Raw genomic sequence first — 13786 nt, 5'->3', positions numbered from 1 at the left:
GCAGTCTTTGTGCTCAGAAGAGCACAAACATTGTGATTGTACCCAGCCCCTGTGTAAAAGGGCTGGGAAAAAGCTCCTTGAGCCTCTCTCCTCTTTGGACCGCCATGCAGAGCCAGTTACATTAAAGCCTGAAAACACAAGCATTGTTCTGTGCCCTCATTCATCATCCATTGCAATACGGGCCACTTCCTCAACTCATGTAAATCAGTATAGCTCCCTTGAATTCAACAGCGATGTGCCCAGTCTCACTAGCTGAGAACTGGGCCATGGTCTCTGTCATTATGCATTATTTGTCAAATATAATGTGTATACTGAAATTTTATACAAACTTAACTACAGTAACACATAGTGGGCCCCGATATGGGCCGCCTTCCACCTTGTGTATATAGTCCTTTTCACTTATGCAAAGGGGATGTAAAGCATTATCATTCAGATCTGGTAGCATTCTACGACCACTCCGCACAGGTGTAAATGACTATAGAAGGTGCAAGGTGATGGAGAATCAGACCCACAATATGTACCGTGCAATACATAATCCTGATAAGATGACAATTTTGGAGATGAAAAGTTGGTATTTTAATTGTAAAATATTCATTCTTCACTATGTTGTTGTCTTGATGTGTTTACTCTTTCATCATCTTCGCCCATCTGAAACAAAGCATTAGTAAGTGAGAAATTGTAAGTGAAGTTGAACCTAAAAATCTTGGTGCTTCTTGGATGCTGCTATCTTTAAATGAGGTAACACAAATCTAACCATGGGCTGCCTCAAACTCTGAGCTTTCCCTACATTGAGATTATTTTAAAAGTTCAGCTCAAGGGGCCACTAGGCAATGCTCATGTAACACCAACCTATAAACCTCCTATTTTCTATTTAAATCTTAAAAAGCATCCTAGATGTGTATTTCAAATTACACAATAAATATCTGTAAAAATCTAGACATTTTAAGAAAGAAAGAGAAGAACTGACTTTAAGACAAAGTACTGGAGTTTAGCAAGGCACTATGCTCCTTACTGAACACACAACAGCCAGCAATGGCTGCTACAGAGAGAAATGCCACACACAATTTTCCAGGAACTCAGCTTCTGCTCATAGAAACTTGGAACATTGAGGAAATTCCAGAGGGCGGGGAAAAAAGCTAGTGTTGTGCCAATCTTTAAAAAGTGTAAATGGGATAATGTGGGTAACTATATGATGTTTAGCCTGACATCAGTCCAGGGCATAAGCATGGAAAGGCTGATAATGGGACATAATCAGTAAAAACTTAAATGATGGTAGCATAGTTAATGCCAATCAACATGGATTTTATTGAAAATAAGTCTCATTGGCTTAAAAGCTATGAATAACATCTAGAAATATGTGCTGGAAATCTACACTCCAGGCAAGAATCACCTAATATTTTAATCTTGAATCTAGAAATACTCACTGCAAGAATTGCAGAAATCGAGGAAGGAATCTACTTTTTGGAGAATTTTAAGGCTTTTGTCAGGAGATATTTTCAAGTGTTTCAGAAAAACATCACACTCTTAATAAAATTAAGACCTGGAAAACAGGTCATGATGCTCAAATCTTAGGAATAATAGCTACTGACGGCAAAGACATAATTGTTTGTTACCATCCATTATTAAAGTAAGGAGAAGAAGGGTTCTGTATAGAATTGAAAGTGATGAGAATATGTGGCTCCATTCAGTCAAAACGCAAACAAAGGAACAGAATGTGTGCTGCCATGATGAAAATGCTGACATTTCAGGACAAGGAAAAAGTTTCAGCACATGCTAGGAAGCATGAAAAATTCACCTCAGAACAACATCTACTTCTGTATCTTTCCAGATTCAAGTTTGGAAAGCAGTCAGAGCAGAAGGGACTTCAAATGTGTTATAAATATACGGAGAGGAACACAAAGTGCTCCCTTATTTCCAGCAAAGTTCAGAATTTCCGTGAGTGGAATTCATCCCATACAGAAGACCACATGGGTCAGTTACGTCCCACATGATAATCAGAAACAAGGCCAGTCCTCCTACGTGCGACACTCTAGAATTACAGTGGGGCAAAGGAAGAGCTGTTGGGCGGAGGAGCTGCTCAAGACAGCAGAATGGAATCACTCGTGTGACTCTCACGCCGGTGACTTCTGTGACAGCTTTGTCTTGCTTAAAGAAACCAAAGCAAAGGAGACAGTAACTTCTGCTGCAGCTTCCCCTAAAGAGAGCTCTGTATAAACACCAGCCTGTGGCTGCAAACGGGTCCTCCATGTTAGCCTCATGCTCACATTGAATGTCTACAGAAGAACAGGCTCATTAAACGCCAAATATGCTGATACATCAGACACCCACAGGAGTCTTAAATTATTTAATTTTTTTATAGAGAACTCACCTTTTTATAGACACTCAGCCTACCATGAAAAATTTGCTGCTAAATCAGCTGTGAGTCATTTACAGTATGATGTTCAAAACTGGTCTTAGAATTTGTAGGTCCTATGCACAAAATTATTGAATGTGTCTCCAGCCACCAAGCGTGAATTTCCTAATCTGCTCACAATGACTCTGGTTAAAAAGCAACTACAGTCTGACTGTCACAACTATATAAAACTAAAGCCTTTAATGAAAAGTTTAGATTAGTAGGACATCTATGGCAGTGACCAAATACTAAGGCAGCATGGGATGGTGGACAGAGCAATGGACTAGGACTCTGGACACCTGGCTTCTATGCCTGACTCTGCCGCTGGGCTCCCTTGGGCACATCACTTGCCGTCTTTGTGCCTCTGTTTTCCTATCTGTAAAACAGGGATAATGTGCCTCTCTGCTTTTCAATATGCTTTGAGATCCAGTGATGAAAAACACTATATATTATAGTATTATCTATTTACCACGATAGCCAAAATATTCTGTTGGGCTCAACACCTATAATCAGAAACATACTTTCAAAAAAGCTGGGTTTTAATATTTTTGTTTTGTTCTGTTTTTCTATGAAAATCCCCCAAAATCAAAGAAAATGATCAACAAAAGCTTTATTTTTCCATTTTTGTCCAAAAACAAAATGCAGGGGACAAGAGATAATTTCCCCAGGACAGAGTAAAAGGAAGAGAGAATGGGAAAGACGCTCATAGGTTTTAAGTTTGAGCTACTGATTCCACAAAGATAAACATCAGTTAGGGGGCACATTGGTCGTGATGACACTAGCAGTTCCTTGTAGAACAGAACTGCTCCTTCACAAGTGATGTCTCCTTTACTTCAGTATTCTGAAGTGTCTTATTGCTTAATATTTAGTGTTTTTCCCTTGTTTCTGTGGCCAGGTGAATCTTCTGTAAACCTCTCATGTTCACAACTCTACACGTCAGTAATAGGGCATGCGTGAAGCAATACAATAGCATCATACACAAGAGAACACCCTTGTCATTGACAACTGACCTGACCTGTACCTCATGTGGAATTTAGCTGCATTCCACCTGTGATAAGAGTCCCGACCAGATGTCAAACACTGCTGCTCCTGTCACTGAAACCTGGCCAGCCGAAGTTCATTCTGATCTCCCAAGCCATCCCCAAATGATAAGCCTCCTTTGCCAACCCCTGCCTAGCTCCTAAAAGTTCCTTGTTCTAGCACTTGAGCTTTGTCTCTTCACCATGCAGTTACTTTCCCAGCAGTGTTTGTATGGCTGTGCTTGAAAATGGGCACCAATCAGAAAAGTACTGAGGATGGGGAGAGGGGAAGAACGAACCACAATAACTCATGAGGAGCCAGCCCGGCTGAGAAAAGCACCAGCCAAAGAGCCACCAGCAGTGCTGTAAGCAATTACAGCAAGAAAGGATTCATATGCCAGGCACATGCAACGTGAGGGATGCTGTGCACTCAGCACATACGTGAGTATTTGTATTATCAGCTCGGTCATTAAAGAACAAGGAAAAGTAACTGAAAGGAAACTGAAAAATAGAACACCTGTGGTAAGTCTATTAAAAGGACTATATATAGCTACACAAGTTATCGTTGCCACTGACAATGATATCAGTAAGCCAGAGGAATTTTTACTGGCCCAAGATATAAAATGTGACCATTTATGTCTCTGTCACTCAGTATAAAAGGTACTGAGATAATACTAGAAAATTTTAACTTAGAACATGATCTCGCCTACAATATCAAACTTTGCTGTAGTCTCATGTCTTTTAACAGTGTGATAGTCAGCTTCCTCCTAACTGAATCCCCATGTAGCTTTTATTTTTTTCTTCATATCAAGAACGTCGTTTACATAGTTTATAAAGGTACATACTATCTTGAAATAAACCAAATACAACTCTGTTTAAATGTAGCCAGGCTGAATATATTAAGTGAACTTAAAGTTTTAAAAGAGCTTTAGAGCATGATTTTTCCTGCAGCCTTTTTCTGTGCATTTAAGACCATATGTCGCACAGCAATTCATGCCACTCCAAGATATTGCAGATAAACAGCATAGCTCATCTCACAAATATTTCTGCTTGATCTCTGTGTGTGAAAAGTGGGGAAGGTGGGGAACAAGATCCTGAGCGTCAATGGAGTTGTGTGAAACTGAAGTATTAGAACTGTGATTCCAAGTTAATGTTCACTTCCATTCCTTCTCAGAGTTTTGGTCCAATTTTGTATTGAAATATGAATAAATTGAAGTCCCATCTTGCAAACCCTTAGTTATGGAAGTAAAGTTTAATGAGTAGTCATCAAAAACACTAGTAATGTTGGTCAGGGCCGCCCAGAGGATTCAGGGGGCCTGGGGTCTTCGGCGCCAGGGGGTCCCTGCTTCGGCGGTAGTTCGGCGGCGGGGGGTCCTTCCGCTCCGGGATCTGCCGCTGAATTACCACTGAAGACCCACAGCGGGAGCCCTCCGCCGCCGAATTACCAGCGAAGTGGGACTCGCCTCCGAAGTGCCGGGTCTTCGGCAGTAATTTGGTGGCGGGGGGTCCTTCCACTCCGGAGCGGAAGGACTCCCCGCCGCCGAAGATCCAGAGCAAAAGAAGCTCCGGGGGCTCGGGCCCCGCGAGAGTTTTCTGGGATCCCGGAGCGAGTGAAGGACCCCACTCCAGGAGCCCTGAAAAACTCTCATGGGGGCCTGGGGCAAATTGTCCCACTTGCCCCACCTCTCCCTCTGGGCGGCCCTGATGTTGGTGAGCAGTAACCAAAAAATTAATGGGACACTTCTCATGAATAAGAGTTTGCAGCACTCTGACCAAGGTTTACTCTATAAGCTGAACATATTGTGAACTATCTTTTTGTTCTTTGTGTGTGTGATCATCATCTGTCAATCTCTGTGTGTGTCTGATTTTTTCCCCCACTCGCCCGCCTGCCCACCTCGGAAGTGGAAAAACACGTATGTTGGCATGGCCGGAAGGCTGAGTCATGAAGATGATACTGTGATTTCTGGGCTGAGATGGGTCTGCAGATGGAGAAGGTGGCAGGAGAGGGTGCATTGGCTGAGAGAGCTAATCCCCAAGATTGCCAGCAGGAGAAGCCTCTTTGGTGAGTGTACTCCATAACAATCAAGTATCAGAGGGGTAGCCATGTTAGTCTGGATCTGTAAAAGCAGCAAAGAGTCCTGTGGCACTTTACAGACTAACAAACGTATTGGAGCATGACCACAAAAGCTCCTGCTCCAATATGTCTGTTAGTCTGTAAGGTGCCACAGGACTCTTTGCTGCTCCATAACAATGTGGTTTGCATCTTTTTTTCTACTCGTCAATTGTCCCTGGAGTGATGATGATGTTTTGCAGTGTCTGAAGGAATCATTAGGCAATGGAATTGCTCAGAGAAAGGATGAGAGAATGGTTTTAGGAGATAGAGATAGTAGATAATCAGCCCTAGAAAATTTTAGTATGTATAAATTGTTTCCTGTCCTCTCTTGCACAAGAAAATGCTTTTATATTAAACGAAGTACATAGACCATATATTTAAAAATGGCTGGGTTACATCCTGACTGACAAACAGAGAAAGATTATGACCAAATTTATTGGCAGACTAAAGTACTTTACTTTCCATTTTTTTTGGCATGTTCCCACCAATTAACTGCAAAACTAGCCATATTTGCATTAATAAAATGTTCTACCCACAATATTTGTACAAAAGCTAATTGAAGAAATGTTAGTGGAAAAGCTAATACAAAAGCATACTGTGGCAGCATACGCTAACCCTCTAGGTGTTCACTGACTCGACTCCTTAGATACCTTTGAGGGTCAGTGGGTGCTGTCGGGGGTTCTCTGCTCGGTGGCTGTCATAGGTTTCACCCCCACTCTGGACTTTAGAGTACAGATATGAGGACCTGCATGAGAAGCCCTAAGCTTAACTACCAGCTTAGATCTGGTCTCGCTGCCACCATCCAGATTTCTGAGTTATCTGGAAAACTCTGTCTTCCCCCACAAAACCTTCCCTTCCCTGGGTACCCTTGAGAGACTCCTCCACCAATTCCCTGGTGAGTCCAGATCCAATTCCCTTGGATCTAAAAAACAGGGAAAAAATTAATCAGATTCTTAAAAAGAAGGCTTTTAATTAAAGAAAAGAAAGGTAAAATAAAAAAAAAACCTTTGGGAGACAGCATACAAGCTGATCTCACAGCAGGGCCGGCTCCAGGCACCAGCTTATCAAGCAGGTGCTTGGGGCGGCAACTCCGGAGCGGGGCGGCACTTTCAGGTATTCGGTGGCAATTTGGCGGAGGGTCCCTCACTCCTGCTTGGAGCGAAGGACCTCCCGCTGAATTGCCGCAGATCGTGATCGCGGCTTTTTTTTTTCCTTTGGCTGATTGGGGTGGCAAAGCCCCTGGAGCTGGCCCTGTCTCACAGACAACAGATTTAAAACACAGGATGTTCCCCTGGGCAAAAACCTTAGTACACACAAGAATACTCAAATTTGATTACTCCCCTAATTGCACAAAGACAAGTTACAAAAGAAAATAAACATAAACCTATTTATTCTTTTCTAAAACTTACTACTCTGATAAGAGGCTGGTTCCTTGATCTTTTTCATTCCAGCTGAAACTGAAACTGATTCTAAACAAAGGAAATGTCCCTCCTTCCTTTTGAAACATCTTGTTCCCCCATTGTTTCCTCTGGTCAGGTGTCAGCTAGGCTAGGTGAACTTCTTAACCCTTTGCAGGTAGAAAAAAGGCATTAACCTTTAACTATCTGTTTATGACAGTGGCCCTTTCCTGTTCCCAGATTTTAACATTTGACCTTAACTCCCATTCCTGTTTTTTCATTTGTTGTCCCCAGAATTTATTTGTGGCTTGAGTTCAATAGCCCCTTTAGCTTTGGGCAGGCTTAGGCAACCACAATAGGTAACCCTCTGGTCTTGGAAGGATTATAAGGGTTATTAGGGTACTAAGTAAGAAAGTCCCAAAACTCTGGACAAGGAGAGACAAGGGTGAACCGCCAGGGCCAGGGAGCAGCTGGAGCCCACTTGCCTTCCTGTTCAAGATAAAAGGAAATACAAGCCAATAGCAGGCTGCTATTCTGAGTAGTTGGTAAACCAATGACTGGACCAAGAGCAGAGTTTATAAACCTGATTAAAGGAAACCAATGGGAGGTGTATAATCTTTCTCTTTAGGTTGGGCTCTGTGGTAATTTACACAGAAGAAAGAAGAAAGTTCTGCACTTGTTCATTAGCAGCCTTACTTCAGTTTGGGTATGGGATGTTTACAAAGGTCTGGGGCTTGTAGGTAGGATAGCTGAAAACTTCCCTCTACTTTGAGTTTTGGACAGGGTTGAGGAAGCAGCTTTGAAAAGGCAGAAAAGCTTGGAGAATAAACATTAATGGCTGTCTAGCGTTTAGATACTGAGACTACATCTTGAGAGCAGGTTGAGTGGGAGTCTCTCCCTTCAGACCCCATCCTCATGTGCAGATTGAATCATCAGATGGATGAAGCAAATACATTTAAATAAAAGTTTTTGCTCATTGCTCAGCTCAAATATATACATAATGGTTTTTTCCCTATTTTTTCCTATTTGTGGGACATCAGCCCCTCAACTCGCCACCCCTGCAGCCACAATGTCATGTTGAATAGTTATGTAGATATGACCCGGAGTGTTGGTGGGAGTGGGAGAACACTTATTTCAGAAAGTGCCAGACGCCTGGTGAGGTTTTGTTTCACCCTCCTCCTTAAAGTTCTAACATGTCACAGGCAGTTGGTAAAACTTTGCACTTCGCATTTTCATAATGCAAAATAGCACAAGGCTGCCTGTGCTTGTTGTCATTTGTGTGCGTTCATCTTGGAAACACTACTAGAATTTCCGTTTCGTAGTATTAATATTTGTGTCTATTCATATTCTGTTCTCTTTTAGCATTATATTTATATTTGGCCCAAACATATATTAGGTCTGTTTTGTTACAACAAATAATCTTTTCTTTTAAATGACCCATCCAGGCCCATTTTATCCAGGCACCTATCTATCATTCAGAAGAATAAGTAGCATCAACGTGAGCAAACAATAAACATTGTACCCAATAGCTTAGAAGGAGTCACTGAATTTAGCACCTATAATGTGTTCAGTTCATCTCTGCACACATTACTCAGGCAAAATTCCTAATGTTTTCAATAGCTAAAAATTAGTTTTATGAATGGCAGTTATTTCTGTCGTAGGACTTACACAGTTGTAAATCCCATGACTAGTAGTTATGACAGTGGAACTTGTAAATTCTATGAACCATATTTCTCTTGAGGAACTTAAACTCTCCTATTTAGGCTACTGGTCTGTGCATTGTAATATAACATCTCTCTCACTCCTTACAGCACAGTTTCAGCACTTTTTAAATCTTTTGTCGGACTAGCTTGAAGGAAAGGGCTTTATATTTACATTTATCTCTTAAAGGAAAACGAAACAATAAAAAAAACCTTTCCTTTTAAAATAAACTGCCACAATCAAGAGTATTCCTTTTTTTCCCCTTTTTGTTTACTGTCAAGTTATGGCTTAGTCTAGAAAACCACATGTGTACTACTAAAATTGCATTAAAGCACTGCTCCAATAACAGTTACAAACAGAATTGCTCTTACACGCCATAATTCACCTCCTTGTCCTTTTGCTTTGTGTGAAGAAAATGAACCCATAAATTAAATCATGCTGCTGGATCATGAAAGTGGAACTTCCATGGAAGGACCTGTGCACAGTATACGGTTCAGTTTTACCAGCATGAGACTAAATTGAGATTGGCAGTAGCCATTTGTAGACTTCCAGGTTCTCTGCTAGATCCCTGGAAGGGTTCCTCTTGTTGCCCTGATACTCAGAAAAACCCTCTGATGGTAGGATACAATATTTCTAAATATAAGCATAAAATCATATCTCTTAACTGTCCATAATAGAATAGAATTTTTAACCCCCCAAAGCATAAATGGGGGGGGGGAAATATCTCTGACAGGGGGAGAAATAGTAACCCAATTTTAAACGCCTACAATAAATTATTTTATGTGACTGTAAAGTCAATTTGCTAGAGTAAGAAAAGTTCATTAGCTCAACTTTTTCAGGGAAATTCATTTGAGTTTCAACACTTTCCATTTACAGGAACACCAGATAAAACAAATACCTAGCATTAATCTTCCAAACCAAACCTCAGTTTCTTACCATAAAACTCTAGAGAACTTTATAGACTAAAATGCCTAATTGGCTACATTTTATGGTGCCAGCTGAGATTAGATGAATAATCTGTCCAGAACTATGGAGCCACAGTGCATTATTTCATGGCAACATTGCAAATCCTATAATCAAGTCTGCTGTCCTTAACTAAAGGGCAACACTGAGGCTCTTCTGTGAGAGCCTTCCCCATTTCAGTGTTTGAAATTTTGCTTTTGTAGTTACAGGAATAGGGCCTGATTTTTCAGAAGTGCTAAATACCCACAACTCCTTCAGAAGTCAAAGGGAGCTGCAGGTGGTCAGCACCTCTGAAAAGCAGGCCCTGTCTAAAGTCTCTCTAGTTTAATACAATTACCTTGATTCCACTAGAACTCTAGGATGAGTGAATTCCCTCAAGGAACAACCAGTCATTTAGGGCCACTTTCTAACACCCTTAAACACACTGAAGTAGTAATGTTAGTAATGTTGATGTGATTGCAGAGCCATTGGCCATTATCTTTGAAAACTCGTGGCGACCGGGGGAGGTCCCGGACGATTGGAAAAGGGCAAATATAGTGCTCCTCTTTTTAAAAAGAGAAGGAGGAGAATCCAGGGAACTACAGACCGGTCAGCCGCCCTTGAGTCCCTGGAAAAATCATGGAGCAGGTCCGCAAGGAATCCATTTTGAAGCATTTGCAGGAGAGGAAAGTGATCAGGAACAGTCAACATGGATTCACCAAGGGCAAGTCATGCATGACCAACCTGATTGCCTTCTATGATGAGATAACTGGCTCTGTGAATGTGGGGAAATCGGTGGAGGTGATACACCTTGACTTTAGCAAAGCTTTTGATACAGTCTCCCACAATATTCTTGCCAGCAAGTTAAAAAAGTATGGATTGGATGAATGGACCATAAAGTGGATAGAAAGCTGGTTAGATCGTCGGGCTCAGTGGGTAGTTATCAATGACATGATGTCTAGTTGGCAGCCAGTATCAAGCGGAGTGCCTCAGCAGTCTGTCCTGAGACCGGTTTTGTTCAACATCATCATTAATGATCTGGATGATGGGATGGTTGCATCCTCAGCAAGTTCGCTGGTGACAGTAAGCTTGGGGGAGAGGTAGATACACTGGAAGGTAGGGATAGGGTCCAGAGTGACCAGACAAATTACAGGATTTGGCCAAAAGAAATCTGATTAGGTTCAACAAGGACAAGTGTAGAGTCCTGTATTTAGGATGGAATAATCCCATGCACTGCTACAGGCTGGGGACCAACTGGCTAAGCGACAGTTCTGCAGAAAAGGACCCAGAGATTACAGTGGACAAGAAGCTGGATATGAATCAACTGTGTGCCCTTGTTGCCAAGAAGGCTAACAGCATATTGGGCTGCATTAGTAGGAGCATGGCCAGCAAATCGAGGGAAGTGATTATTCCCCTCTATTGGTGAGGTCACATCTGGACTATTGCATCCAGTTTTGGAGTGAGTCCAGCTGAGGGCAACGAAAATGATCAGGGGCTCGGGCACATGACTTATGAGGAGAGGCTGAAGGAACTGGGCTTATGAAGTCTGCAGAAGAGAAGAGTGAGGGGGGATTTGATAGCAGCTTTCAACTATCTGAAGCGGAGTTCCAAAGAGAATGGAGTTAGGCTGTTCTCAGTGGTGGCAGATGACAGAACAAGGAGCAATGGTCTCAAGTTGCAGTGGGAGAGGTCTAGGTTGGATATTAGGAAAAACTATTTCACTCGGAGGATGGTGAAGCACTGGAATGGGTTACCTAGGGAGGTGGTGGAATCTCCATCCTTAGAGGTTTTTAAAGCCCAGCTTGGAAAGCTCTAGCTGGGATGATTTAGTTGGTGTTGGTCCTGCTTTGAGCAGGGGGTTGGACTAGATGACCTCCTGAGGTCTCTTCCAACCCTGATATTCTATGTTTCTATGACTCCAGTCAGACTACTTGTGGTGTAAAGTACTTTTCACCATGTGTAAGGAGATGACAATCTGGCCCTTATTTATAATCCTAATTAGAAATGTGTCTCTTTTGGTCTCACACTGCCCCCAACACTGTTTCTGCAACCACCTGGCATAGCTATGCTGACTCTAAGGTTTTGGGAGCCCAGACTACCTCTCATTTCATATTTTTATAGCACCTAGTGCAATGAGCCCATGATCCTGATTGAGGCTTCTGGGCACTTTTGTAATACAAAGAATGTGTGACAGAAGAACTGATGAGCTAACAAGATCTTAGGATCAAGAAATCTGAACCCAAACCAGAGCCTTGATTTGGCCTTGAACCTGAATCCTGAACTCTGCCAGCCTAATTCAGATTCACACCTGAGCACTGCTTGCTTATAGGGTTGCCAACTTTCTAACTGGACAAAACCAAATACCCCTGCCCCTTCACGGAGGCCCCGCCACCGCTCGCTCCACACTGCATATTAAGATAGCTAGTGCCAACTTGGTGGGAGCTGACATTTATTATGGCTATTCAGTGCCTTTTACAATGGACCCCAATTTGTTTGTGGCCAGTAGCTGTTACCACAATAGAAAGATTAAATAGGAGTATTAAGGTAAACATTGACCTGATTATTTATCATTTATATAGAGTGTTCAATGTGCACATGGTATTTTAAAGACACAATCAGAGGATATCCCAAGGTAATTTAGACACAAGATGTCACAAGGACCCCGTAACAGTAGCAAAGGAGAGGGAGGATGGGCAGGAGAATGACAACAACAACAAAAAAGAGGTTGCTGACTGTACCAGTGTGAAGTGTTGCAAGATGGGCACAGTTGAGGGATTGTGGAAAAAGCTGAGTTGTGAGGAGAGATTTGAAGGCAGAGAGGCAGTCTGGATAACACACAGTGTCAGGAAGGTCATTCGAGTGAGGTGTCAGGCGTGAAAGAAGGCAGGAAGGTGCTTATGGGGAGGGAACAAGAAGTGGCATTCAGGGCAGCAGAACTGGAACATGGAGCACAGATCCTGAATTGGAGTCTGCTAAGAGAGGAGGTGTAGGCTGGGCACAGTTGTGTGAATCCTTGATGGCAAGAATGATTGAATTTGACGTGTGGAGACAGTGAAGGGACCTGAAGATTTTGTCAGAGCTGAAAGAGAGGGAGATGAGATTGATGGAGTGATATATTTGTCAGGTAGGCCAGAGAGAAGAATGCTGAAATGACACAAGTAGAGGTAGGGCCATAGAGTTTGACAATAAGAACAGAGAGGAAGAGACAGAATTTGGAGATAATATAGCATAAACAATGGAAGTTAGTAACAAGCTGAACATAAAAGGTGAGAGAGAAAGGAGCAAAGGAAGACACCAAGGCTTCATCTTGTAAACACTTATACAAAGTTATGCATATATGTATGTGTGAGTAATCCTACTGAAGTTAATGGATCTACTCACATGTGTAAAGTTACAGACAAGTATAACTTGGAGGATCGTGAACTTTTTGCAAGGCAGGGAAAGAGAAAGGAAGATGGAATAGTTAACTGAATAACGGTGTATTCCATCAAAAGAAGATTAGTAGAAAGAACTGGGTAAATTTTTGTATTAAATCCCTATGGACTTTTTTTCTTCCTAAGTCTGTTCTTTTTTTTTGTTTTGTGTTGTTTGGGGGGCGGAGGGGAGGATTGTTCTGTAGTTCTTGGAAAAGCAGATTTAGTCTCATTTTAAACATTTCTTGGAACCGTGTAAACTGAAATGAACATTGAGCTTTACAAACAATAGAAGAATAAGTATTTCTTCTTGCAGTGCTATTTAACTCTTCTAAAATAATGGGTCTTTGACAGCTAAGGATTACCAAAATCAAATGTTCTTTACGATGAGTGTTTTTAAGTGTTTGTCTTATTTTTGGCCATGTGTTATTTAGGTGAAGAAGACTTTAAGGTCAGAAGGGACCATTATGATCATCTAGTCTGACCTCCTGCACAAAGCAGGCCACAGAATCCTACCCATCCACTTCTATAACAAACCCCTAACCTGTGTCTGAGTTATTGAAGTCTTCAAATTGTGGTTTGAAACCTCAAGCTGCAAAGAATCCTCCAGATTCTGGACCCCTGAAATGTTTTACCCCTGAAATGACTGCAGTTAAACAAACAAACAAAGCAAACATTTATTCCACCGCTTTCATTCATTTCCTGTGACCCATAAAGGATACTCTTCATATTTTGACCCTTTTTACTGGAAAAGTCTTTGGCTCCTGGGGTCAGGCTGTTCCGTGGCATATGTGAGCTTCCACCTATCC

This window comes from Mauremys mutica, chromosome 6 (genome assembly GCF_020497125.1).
Source record: "Mauremys mutica isolate MM-2020 ecotype Southern chromosome 6, ASM2049712v1, whole genome shotgun sequence".
Taxonomy (NCBI): domain Eukaryota; kingdom Metazoa; phylum Chordata; order Testudines; family Geoemydidae; genus Mauremys; species Mauremys mutica.
This window is presented reverse-complemented; position numbering follows the sequence as displayed.